Source organism: Gossypium arboreum, chromosome 1 (assembly GCF_025698485.1).
Source record: "Gossypium arboreum isolate Shixiya-1 chromosome 1, ASM2569848v2, whole genome shotgun sequence".
Classification (NCBI taxonomy): domain Eukaryota; kingdom Viridiplantae; phylum Streptophyta; class Magnoliopsida; order Malvales; family Malvaceae; genus Gossypium; species Gossypium arboreum.
In genome coordinates, this window is record NC_069070.1 from 28,019,629 (window position 1) to 28,033,078 (window position 13,450).

The following is a 13,450-nucleotide window of genomic DNA, read 5'->3' on the forward strand; positions in this document are numbered from 1 at the left end:
TACGTTTTGAGGACTCTTTGTTTTCGAGTTTTCGGGGTTTAGTTTTTATCTCCATCTTTTGTACTCTTCATTCTTTTGCCATTATAGTAAAATTGTCTTTACCCGTGGTTTTTTTATCCTCTTTGGAAAGGTTTTTCTGCGTTAAATTTGTGTGTTCAGTTTCTCAATTTATTCCGCTATTTTTTTACTTGTTGCTTAATCGGGTCGATCCTAACATTAAATATTTTTCAAAAACATCAGAAAATCTAAACCGATACACCGAAACAACTCGATGTTAGTATGTATCAATTCTAATAAAAAATAGTGTACCTATTGATACGGTAGTAACTATCATGATAGGATAGAACCATTAGCTAATGTCTAGAATGAGATTGTAGTATTAGATTTTTGTTATTGATTGATTATCCATTTGAATTTGATTTATTAGATTTTAGTTTTAAAAATTATATTATCGATTTCTTTATATTGATTAGCATTATAATTAGTAGTAACTCATAGTGATTTTTATACTACTTAAATTAACAAGTTTTAAATTTTAACTCTATTATTATTATTTTATTATTAAAAAATGTTAAAAAAACTCACATTCACTTGATAAAAAAACCTCACATTCACCATCCAACCGTCACCATTCGCCAACCCACCACCACTGCTCGTCGCCTCCGTCCTAGTGCTGCTCTCCTCTACTTCGCTTCAAGCCAGCCCAACACCAACGTCGCCCCAGCTCACCCCCCTCTCCTTAGCCCCACTTCAGCCTACCATGTACGCATCTCCTGTACTTTATCTCAGCCACAAGCTGATTTGCTCTAGCCTATAAACACTTCTATAGTGAGAGAGATGCATGAAGAATTTAGAAAGTATTTATATTATTTATTTTAAAAAAATACATTTTGAAAACAGTTTGAAAATTTTAAACTACACTAAAAATAGTGCTTTCATTTATTGTTTACCGGTCATTTGAAGTTACAAACTTGGTTTTATTTATTGTCATCTTTGTGGTACCCAACTGTCATCTATTTACATTGATCTTATTTATTTTGTCTAGCTTTTTTGGTTTCATTTGTAGCTCTCCAAACATATTGTGCTTCTAGGTGGTGTGTAACGGGTGAACCTATTGGTCTGGGTTAGTCTAGGCCAATATTTGTTCTTTTGGATTCTTTTATCACTAAAGAATGATAAGATATTTATTAAAATAGTGTTTTTAATTTATTTTAAAATTGTTTTAAAAAATTTTAACCAAAATTAAATTGTTGTCTCAAAACTGGTTTAATAAAATTTTAAAAATTTAAAATTAAAATTACATTAAATTTTTAAAATTATTTAGTTTGAAAAAAATAGCTTCAAAATTAAATTGTTTTGTAGAAAAACATTTTAGTAAAATTTTAAAATTAAATTCGGTATAATTTTTCAAAGGAATTTTAGTTTAATTTTAAAGAACTTTTTAATATAATTTAAAGTAAATATTAAACATTTTAAATGATTTTAAAAATAGTAAAAAATTTAGGTTGCGGGTTTCAGTGTTTAGGGTTTATAGTTTAAATTTATGGCCTATGGTTTTGGATTATAGTTGGGTTTAAGGGTTAGGGTTGTGGGTTTAGGGGTTTGTGGTTTGTGGGTTCTTAATTTGAGTTTAAGGTTTTAAGTGTAACACCCCACACCCGGCCTAGATGTTATGGTCGAATCTAACGATGTCACATGATAGCGTGTTCGAAAACTAAATTATTACAATAAAATCATTTCAATGTTATTACCTATCTTTATCTCTTATTAGTACTAAAGGGAATCATTTTACTTATTTAAAACATTTGCTTTAAAATGTTTCTCATTGTAGAAGCTTTTAAAACAAAACAGTTTAAGTAATTCTGAGTTTAGAAAATACGTCAGCTTTTTGAAAACCGAACTTCCTATGACTAGCAGCTATAATTCTACAAAAAAATAAATAAAAACCAAATTTAAGCAAAAGTCTCAATAGTCCGCAAATTACATCCTAATAATAATAAAACCATAAAACATAAATTAAAAAAAAAAAGTAAAGTCCAAAAATTGTGGTCACCATCGAGTCCTCCGCCGCACCGATCCGTCTAGGTCTAGAGATTACCTATGCACATTAAACAGAGAGGGGTGAGTTTACGTAAACTCAGTGTCTAATCCCACAGAAAACAAACAATAGTAGACACAGTGCACACTCAAATACAGTTTTGGGCCTAGGCACCTTTTAGTATCAGTAACGGTTTGGGACTTAGCTCATCTCAGTACAGTATCAAATATGCAGTAGGGCCTTAGCCCATCACAGTATCAGTAGCAGTTATGCAGTATTCAATAACAAAGTCCTACCCAACTAGCCTCTACACACCATATTCGTCTAACCCTACACTCCATGTGGGGATTAAATCAACCTACCCATCCTACGCTCCAAGTAGTACCGAATGCAATACAAAACAGTAATTTGCAGCTGAGCTGCCAGTATATTAGGCTTAAGATCTTTTCAGTACACTTCCTCCAAATATAATCAACCCAACCCCATGCAATGCAACATACAAATCATGACATGCTATCTCATGATATCAGTACATATAACCAGTTCAGTATACATGCATACTACTATCATCATGCTCAATATATATAAATCAAACAGTCAATTCACACAATTAGGGGTCTAAGTGATGCTTACCGATCCTACAGTAGGTTCACACTCGACTTGGGCGACTCGTACAACCTTAGCAATCAATTCAGTAAAAATGGACTCACACGCCCATGTGGCCTGCCCGTGTGGGCACACACGGCCTAATTTGGCCTTGGCCGTCACACGGTCGTGTCTTGCACGTACGGCCTGGCCTCGTCCATCGCACGACAGTGTGGTCACACACGGCCTACCACACGGGCAACCACACGCCCGTGTAGCGTCGAAAGTGATGTTTTCAGCTTTCATCAAAACCCCGCTTTCTACGTTTCGAGTACACACCTGTATTTTTTTTAAAGCAAAAGCAACTCCAAGTAATCTCGAACCTATAATTGACCAAAATACTACTTAGTTAATCACTTAACCAACGAATTAAAACCAACCCGAGCGGGTTACTCAACTACTGAGCGATTGAAACTTACCCCCCAATGCTTCAAATCGATTTGCTTACGAAGTAGTACTAGAAGAGCCTCAATTCTATCGAAATGATGCTGCCCAAACATCAGAATAACCCCTAGTCAGAAACTTAACATTCTCAACTACAAACCACATAAAATCACTTACCGAAGTTGTCCATGAAACGCCAAAATAAGGAACAAAAGTGAGGTTGCAGTCGAGATGAGAGTAAAATCAAAAGAAAATGGGAAGAGAAGGGTAGGTTTTGGGAAAAGAGAGAGGAAATCCTAATGGAAAAATCGGTAGAGTTTTTGGAGAGAAACAAATTTAAAAAAGATAAGTACTTACCGAATGGTCGTATTTAATCGTGGAACGACACAAGATCGAGTGGAAAGAAGTTGAGGAGAAAAAGAATGGAATAGCACAAAAATTTCGACAGGAAAGAAAAACAATGGAAAAAGGAAAACGACAGTAAATAAGGAGTAGAGGAGAAGAGAAAATCGAAAATTTTATTTTTGAGGAAAAGAAAGAAAGAAAAAAATGACCAAAATAATTTGATAAGAATCTTGATAACCCCAGAATCCCTTAATTCACTTCTAAATTCTCTCTATCAAACTTCCACTACTTAGATTTCAATACAACTCAAACTCACAGCCACCAAACCGAGCAAAAATAATCTCCCTTGCTCATGTAAGGATTCGAACACAAGACCATCAACAAGCCAACACATAACCACTAGACCAATAGGCCCATTCTGATATAAGCTTATCAACAATTAAATAAAAGCCTATTGACCAAAGATTGGCCTTTATTCATAAAAATACCAAAATTTTCCCAAGTCATAGCTTGAACTTGGGACCTCCCACACACACCCAAAACACTTAACCACTGAAACAGATACTCAATTGTGTCACACATTTGCAAAAACAAAAATTTAAATTTTGGGCATTACAATTTTACCCCCTAAAAGAAAATTTCATCCTCAAAATTTACCTGATTAGAATAGATGAGGATACTGCTGACGTATTGCATCCTCAGGCTCTTATGTGGCCTCCTCAGTACTATGATTACGCCATAAAACCTTCACTAAAGGGATAGACTTCCTCCTCAGAACCTTTACGTCACGATCCAAAATCTAGACAGGCTCCTCCTTAAAAGTAAAGTTTGGCCTGACCTCAATCTCCTCAACAGGGACAATATGAGTAGGACTAGAGCAGTAGCACCCCAACATAGAGACGTGGAACACGTTATGAATACGATCTAACTCTAAAGGTAGCTCCAACTGATATGTAACTAGTCCCACTTGTTTTAAAATACGGTAAGGTCCAATAAATCTAGGGCTCAACTTGCTCTTACGACCAAACCTCAAAACCTTCTTCTATGGCAAGACCTTGAGAAATACGGAGTCCTCCACAGAATACTCAATCTCGCGTCTCTTCAGGTCCGCATAAGACTTTTGCCTGTTAGAAGCTGCTTTCAAACGATCCCAAATTAATCTAACCTTATCCTCTGTCTCGGAAACCAATTCAGGACCCAAAACACGTCGCTCACCCAACTTAGTCTAACATAAAGGAGTGCGACACTTACAACGATATAATGCCTCGTAAGGTGCCATTTGGATGCTGGACTGGAAACTATTATTATAAGAAAACTCCGCTAATGGCAAATAATCCTCCCAACTGCCTCGAAAATCAATAACATAGCTCCTCAACATGTCCTCCAGTATTTGAATTACTCTCTCAGACTGACCATTGGTCTGAGGATGGAACACAATACTGAAGTCTAACCTTGAACCCAGAGCCTCATGCAACTTTCCCTAAAATCGAGACGTGAAACGAGGATCCCTATCAGAGATGATTGAAACCGGTACCCCATGCAGTCTCACTATCTCAGAAATATAAAGCTTCGCTAGCTTGTGCAGAGAATAATCAGTGCGAATCGGTATAAAGTGCGTAGACTTGGTCAATCAACCCACGATGACCCATACTGAATCCCTCTTAATGGGTGTTAAAGGCAACCAACTAATGAAATCCATAGTTACATGCCTCCATTTCCATAGAGGAATCTTTACCGGCTGTAGCAAACCCGAAGGTAACTGATGCTCTGCCTTAACCTGCTAGCACGTCAGACATCTTGCCACAAAATTAATAACCTCATGTTTCAATCCTTGCCACTAATATAACTTACGAAGATCTTGATACATCTTATTTCCGCCAGGATGCATTGTATAAGCACTACTATGCACCTCTCTTAGTATAGACTGCCTCAAATCAGTGTTATTCGACACACAGATTCTCCCACAGAAGCAGAGTACCCCATCACTATTTAGTCCAAAATTCGTAGTGCTACCACTCTCAACCTGTCAGAACCGAAGACCCAAAGACTCATCCTCCAACTGCTTACCTTTAATTTGCTCAATCTATGTTGGTTTAACCTAAAGCTCGGCTAATAGACTACCATCATCAAATAAACTAAGGCGAGCAAATATCGCCCTTAGATCAGTCATAGCCGTACGACTCAAAGCATCAACCACCACATTGGCCTTGCCAAGATGGTACTCAATGGTGCAGTCGTAGTCCTTAAGCAGCTCGATCCATCTACACTACTTAAGATTCAACTCCTTCTAAGTAAGGAGATACTTGAGGCTTTTGTGATTAGTGTAGATGATACACTTATCATCGTACAGATAATGCCTCTAGATTTTCAGTTCAAATACCATGGCGGCCAGCTCCAAATCATGTATCGGATAGTTTGCCTCATGTGTCTTAAGCTGACGAGACGCATATGCTACTACCTTACCATCCTGTATCAACACGCATCCCAAACTGACATGTGATCCATCACTATAAACTGTGAACTCCTTTCCAAATTCAAGCTATATCAGAATAGGAGCCTTAACCAGTACAGTCTCGAGCTTCTCAAAACTCTCTTGCTATGCATCAGTCCAGTTAAACAATACCCCCTTACGTAGCAGCTTAGTTAAGGGTGTTGCAATCAACAAGAAGCCTTCCACAAACCGCCGATAATAACCCGCCAACCCTAGAAAACTGCAAATCTCAAACACATTCCTAGGTTGCTTCCAGTCCAACACAGTCTCAATCTTTCGAGGGTCAACACGAATCCCTTCAGCAAAAACGACATAACCCAGAAATGTTACTTTATGGAACCAAAACTCACACTTGCTAAACTTAGCATAGAGCTGTTTTTCCCTCAAAATCTGAAGAACAACTCTAAGGTGCTCTTCATGCTCATCCTCAGTCCTCAAATAAACCAGTATGTTGTTGATGAACACCACCAAAACTGATCCAGATAAGGCTAAAATACTAGGTTCATTAGATCCATGAAAACCGCCAGTGCATTTGTCAGTCCAAATGGCATCACTAGGAACTTGTAGTGTCCATAACTAGTCCTAAATGCCGTCTTAAATACATCAGCTTTTTTAACCCTCAGCTGATGATATCCAAAACGCAGATTAATCTTGGTAAACACAGACACCTTTCGGACTGGTCAAACAAATCATCTATCCTCGGAAGTGGATACTTGTTCTTAATGGTCAACTTGTTCAGTTGACGGTAGTCGATGCACATCCTTCTTAACAAACAGTACCGGTACTCCCCACAGAGACACACTAGGGTGGATGAACCCACGGTCTAGAAACTCTTAAATCAGAGCCTTAAGCTCTGTAAGCTCCTTCACTGCCATTTGATAGGAAGCGATGGACACCGGAGCTGTACCAAGAAGGAGTTCTATCCCAAACTCCACTTCATGATCTGAAGGTAAACCTGGTAGCTCCTCAGAAAAGATGACTGAAAAATTCTTTACCATTATGATATCCTTAATTGTAGAATCCCCAGAATCCGAGACACTTACATAGGCCAAGTACGCCTCACATCCTTTATGAACCAGTTTCTCAGCCATCAGTGCAGAGATCACGTTAGCCAAATAATTTCGGCGTTCTCTTATCATGACCACCTCATTATCCTCCTTAGTTCTCAATATGACCCTCTTGGTCACACAATCTAAACTAACACGGTGTTTAACCAACCAATCCATTCCCAATATTAAGTCAAACTCCCCAAACAAAAGTTCCATCAGATCAGCTAGAAAGGTTGCCCCTTGAACCTCTAAAGGGACGTCTCTAATTAACTTGTTAACCCTTATAAATTGCCCTAACGGACTCAGTACAATATCCTCAGTCGTAGTGCTCTCAACTAATATCCCCAAGTTTTTAGACACAGTACAGGCTATATAGGAGTGAGTGGATCCTATATTTATCAATGCAATATAAGGTACATCATTAATAAGGAACGTACCCATGATGGTGCCCAGAGCATCTCCATTCTCTCGAAGACGTACAGCATATACTAGAGCCATTTGCCTCGCCCCAGTCTGTCCAGTACCTCTCCCCGATGCTTTCTGCCCACGGCCTATGCAATTAACCCCATTAGCCTGACCACAGCCTCTCGGTGGTTGTTGTACTACCTTCTGTGGCTGTGCATTACCAGTACCTTGAGCTTGCATCTGATCAGCCCTCAGTGGACACTCCCTAATACGATGATCCAATGATCCACACCTCAGACACGCCTCAGTCCTCCTCTAGTACTCGCCCTGGTAGCGTCTACCATAATCAACACACGATTGCTGTCCAGTAGCAGTAACAGGAGGCCTAGCTCTAACTGGCCTATCAGCTCTGTCCTTTTTCTTAGGCCTCTAGACAGAACTCGAGAGCTCCGAATCCCTCTTGTTCCTGCCCCTCTCTCTCTATCGTGGTTTTGACACTCAGTGCGCTTAATCTCCTCGGTGATCTTCGCCTTTTAAACTAAGGCAGAAAAATCTCGCTCCCTCTGCAGAGCTATCAAAACCCTCAAATTAACTCTGAGGTCATCCTCAAAGCAGACACATCGCTCATAGTCATATGCCACCATACCTCAAGCATAGCGGCTTAGTCTCAAAAACTCAGCCTCATACTCGGTTACTATTCGATCTCCCTGTGTCAGATTCAGAAACTCCCTCCTACGGGCGTCCACATAACTGGCTCCCACATATTTCCCCTGGAAGGCGGTCTTAAAGAACTCCCAGGTCAGACGTTCGGGCTGAGTGCCTTTCTTAACAGTAAGCCACCAATGATAAGCCTCATCCCTCAACAATGAGACTGCACCCTTAAATTTTTGTTCAGGGGTACAATCTAGGTCATTCATGATCCTCTCCGTGGCTTCAATCCAGTACTAGGCTACATTAGGGGCGACTCCAGTGACACCCCTGAATAACTCAGCTCCATTGGACCGGAGTCATTCCGTAACTGACCCTCATCCCACAGATCCAGTGTTAGGCCCAGCGACTCTCCACAATCCTGAGCATAGCCTGGGACAATGCGTCGTCCCCAACCATGCGATCTTGAGACCTAGTCTCAGTAGTGGGTAACACTGGTGTCTCATTTGTATCCAAATTTGGCAGTCTGCCCGATGACAAGGGCTTAGCTCGAGCCCCTCTACTACCTTTACCTCGGCCTCTGGTACCCCGTCCGCGGATACCTCGTGTGCTTATATCTAATCAAATTTCTCTTTGTTAAAAGTTTTATGAATCAATTATAGCTCCAGTGTTTATTAACAAATATTTTATGTAAAACAGTACCAGAAGTTCAAAGTTTGTTTTCGTTTGTCGCAGTCTCTAGTAGTTTACTATAGTTTCAGTTTAACTACAGTTTTTAGTATATACTAACAAGAATATTTTCGCAGTATACTACCTATAGTAGTTTCACAAAAGCATATATTTGTTCCGGAATACTTACAGGATCAGCGACGGAGACTCGGTGTACGACATACTCAATATGTAACAACCCAAACCCGGCCCAGACGTTATGGCCGAATCTGACGTGCCACATTGGAGTTGAAAACCCACGTTTCGTTTTAGTGTTTTAAAACCATATATTTTGTTGAGTTAACAAAGTGTATAGAAATTTGGGCACCGGTAGGTATCCGAGACAGAGGAGGTGAGCCATGAAGGTCGCTTAAGTACCAAGCTCTTTGATTGGATCCAATCCTGAACATGCTCACAACCATAGCCACACTTTGTTATATCGAGTTTAAATTTGTTTAAGTGAACGACTTTGATAAATCGATTAATCGTGGTGTTGAACTCTTTTGAAAACAAGTATCGTTTTGAAAACACGTCCTAAGTCTAGCCCATTTGAATAATTATCAACCAGGTTTGAAGTTATTAAAATTAAAATAATCCCAAAAAGAAATAAAAGGAAAGTGAAAATGGCCTTATTACAACCCAAAAATAAATAATAATTAAAGGGAAACTAATGAAAACCAACGCTTATTTAAAAGTCCAAAGACAATCACCGTGGCTACTCTGAATCCCCTCCGGCCCAAGTCCCCACATCAAGGCTCACCTGCAAGGTTAAGGAAAGGGGGTGAGTTTGGAAACTCAGTGTGCAACAAGCCCTTTCGAGCCCAAAACAATGATGACTGTTGGGTCTAGGCCCAAATCCAATCTCAAACATGTCTTGGGCCATAGCCCTTTTCATATTTCATATTTCATAACCTTTGGGCGAAGCCTTTTCAAATTTCATATTCTTGGGCGAAGCCTTTACTAGAAAGCAGTATGGCCCATAGGCCCATTTCAATATCACATATAATGTCAATGAAAGAATGCAAACCCATCTGGGAGACTACTCAACCCACCATCCGCTACTCTCCACCCGTACCAACCAACACACCATGTGAGGATTAACTCGACCCACCCGCCATAACTCTCCTTTGGCGGCTTTTTGCTTTATCATATAACTGGAGGCCTAGCCTCTTTTAATAACTGGGGCAAAAGCCCTTTTTATAACTAGGGCATAAGCCCTTTAATAACTGGGGCGTAAGCCCTTTTGATAACTGGGGCATAAGCCCTTTTGATAACTGAGGCATAAGCCCTTTAATAACTGGGGCGTAAGCCCTTTTGATAACTGGGGCATAAGCCCTTTTGATAACTAGGGCATAAGCCCTTTAATAACTGGGGCATAAGCCCTTTTTCACTTCCTCCATTCATATAAAAAATCGAACCCAATGCATTTATGAACATCTCGTGTGCATATCATACATATCATGTGCATATCATACATGTCATGTGCATATCATACATATCATGTTTATTAAAATCCCATGCATTAAGTTCATATATAAACCCTAGGGGTATAATGGTCATTTTCATATTATAAGGGTAATCTTGTAATTTTACCAAAAATTAGGGTTTCCATGTTCATTATGATTACAAACAATTCATGGGTGCATACGGTGATTACGGCCCACTTTTAGCGAAAACGAGTTATTGGGCCAAAAACCCTTGATGGGCCTTACTCGGTGATTTTGTCATCTAGGCCCATTTAGCCTATATCCATAACATAGATAATAGTCTTAACATGCAATTTAACATATTTCCGTTTTCTACCAATTTTACCCAAATGGGCGAAAGCCCAATGGGCCCCACTTGACCCTCGAGGCCCAATTTACCAAGAACGCCAAAATTACATTCTTACTGTTTCCATCGTTCTCGATCATCGTCTCATCGATTCTAACTAACTAGTGAGCGTTCGCTTGCTCACAAGTCCTCGAAATGCCAGAATTTCTGCATTTTGGCTTTTCGGCATTTTATCGCTTTAAGCTATGAAAAAGGGTTCGTTACACACCTGATTTGCGATATTCCTTGACGAGATCTCCTATGCGATTTCTCCTATAATCAACCACTTATAGATTAGACCATGTTAATATTAAACCAAATCGAAAACTACCTATTATCATCACTTACACATTCGCCACCATCCACAATGGCCCTTGGGTTCATACCTTTCTTAGAACTTGATGACTAGATTTAGTCACTCCGATGATCCAAGCTTTTCACACACTCCTCGATCGGTAGCCTTTAATCCTCACTAGCACCAACAAACCAAATAACACCAAAACCCTTTTAGCCTTAGTCGACGAGAGGGTTTTGACTTTTCTTAAACCACACGATACAAATGGAAAGAAGGTTGAATACTTACCAAGAGATCTACTCGTTGAAGAACGTTCCAAATACCTTCCTACCCCATATCCGTTGTGAATCCAACTTAAATGTGCGAGAAAATAGATCTAAATATTAATTCCCGAATCACTAAAATATGAAGCTTTCGGCTTTTCATCAAATATTAATCTAAGCTATTACGAGGGTTAGTACACACCTATTACGGGTTGAAGTTGAAACGTTTCCATAATCAATCACCTACGATAACCACCACCTATCACTCAAACTCAACTATTCCAATATCAATATATGTAAATCCTAAGCACATCAGTCATACGGAACATAAGGGCATATTCGTCATTTTACCATACAGGGTATTACGGTCACTTTACCCTACTGAGGCTTTACGGTCTTTTTACCTAATAGGGTATTTTAGTCATTTCATCCTACAAGGGTGTTTTGGTAATTTTACAAATTGAGGGTATTTTTGTAATTTTACAAACCAAGGGTATTTTAGTAATTTTGTAAATCGAGGGTAAAACAGTAATTCTGTAAATCAAGGGTGAAACAGTAATTTTGTAAATCGAGGGTAAAATGGTAATTCTGTAAATCGAGGGTAAAACGGTAATTCTGTAAATCGAGGGTAAAACGATAATTATGTAAATCGGGGTAAAAGCGGTAATTATGTAAATTGGGGTAAAGCAGTAATTCAGTAAATCGAGGGTAAAATAGTAATTACAGAACCGAGGGTAAAGCGGTAATTACGTAAATCGAGGGTAAAGCGGTAATTTTACAAATCGAGGTAAAGCGGTAATTCTATAACCCGAGGGTAAAAGCAGTAATTCTGTAAATCGGGAGTACTTTGGTAATTTTACAAGTCGAGGGCATTTTAGTAATTGGTAAACTAAAGTATTCTAAACATGGATAACAATACGAATGGGCCTAAGGCCTATTCTCGGCCCAAATGGGCCCACACGCTCGTGTGGCCCTTTTAGCCCAAACCTAGCCACAGATATGCGATTCACGTAGCCTAGTCCAATATTTACTACACAACCAAACAACTTATCCAATTGGGCCCGTAGGCCCATTGGGCCTACATGGCCCCTTTCGGCCCATCAAGGCCCAAAGTAGCCATCTACAGTTAGAGTAGTGAGAAATACACACCTGATAGGAGACTGGAGTTAATCTACGCTCCGAGCACTCTTAGCCGACGCCCAACCCAAACGAGCACGCCATACAGCGAAAGGGATCAGCCAAGAAAGGTACATTTACTCTCCTAATGGTTCCCTCTATTTAAAGCCAGCTTTGTATCCACTCTTATGTTAGCTTCCCGATGTGGGATCCCTCCAACATCAGAGTTTAAATTCAACACCAACTCTTGCCGCCCCCTTTTAGCAAAATAAATGCTCTTTGCTTGCCATGGGATTCGAACCTATGCCTCCCCTTAAATGCTCCACACGCTACTTGCCCCTAAGCCACAAGGCTTTTTGTGTCATATTTTATCCCCAATTAATTATAAGGTCTAAAGGCCAAAGTCCGGGTTCCTTTAAAAAAACAAAATAAATTGCAAGAGCCAAGGCTTGAACCAGTGCTCCCATACAACCTTAATGACACCACAACCACTAGACTACAAGTTTCCTTGTGTCATTTATTTAACACAATAATTTAAAACCCTCATCCAAGCATCCGGTTTTTTTTCACTTAATACCAAAATTTTTGCTAAAGCCCAAGTTTGAACCCAAGATTTCTCCAACACTTCTCAAAGCCATTAACCACTAATAGCAAACATTTAATTGTTTCATTTCATTGCACAATTAAATACCTATATACAACCTCCTTACGGACCCCCACTCAAGGCCCAATACTTCTAGGCCCAAATTAGGGTGTTACAATTCTACTCCCTTAAAGAAATTTCGTCCTCAAAATTTCCAACTATCAACTAACCAGTATTACTCAAGTCAAACCTCTATGCTTCCGCTCACGTACTCTAATTAAAAATAATTCTTAGTACGACCCGAACATCTAATTACCAAAGTAAAGAAACATTTATCAAGCACGCATACAATTCATAACACATATTTAAATAAAATAAACTTGGCGATCCCGAGCTCGATGCTCCTTGGACCCACATCTAAGACATGCTCCTGTCTTCCTATGGCATTCACCGGATGACGTCGTTGCGATCTTTGTAGATTGGATAGTTTGGTTGTGCCTTAACATGTTTCACGAGCGAGGCTTGGTTTTCTAAGAACTAGAATCCTTCCTTTTCTTACACTCCAAGCACCCTACTTGAAGCGTTCCCTAATTTCTTTAATTTTGGTATCCAATACTTCCTCTACCACTTTCCTTACTAACTCGGCGATTGCCTCGGACCAAGCTCAG

The 13,450-nt window shown here is 39.5% G+C and overlaps 1 long non-coding RNA gene across 1 annotated transcript; it reads right to left on the minus strand.

Annotated features, from left to right (window-relative positions):
* Positions 1 to 9,289: 9,289 nt before the first annotated feature.
* On the minus strand, positions 9,290 to 10,803 carry LOC128290181 (uncharacterized). The gene is made up of 2 exons (XR_008279822.1): positions 10,755 to 10,803; positions 9,290 to 9,473 (listed from the first exon to the last, which is right to left on the minus strand). It is a non-coding gene; the product is annotated as an uncharacterized LOC128290181 (long non-coding RNA).
* Positions 10,804 to 13,450: the final 2,647 nt, after the last annotated feature.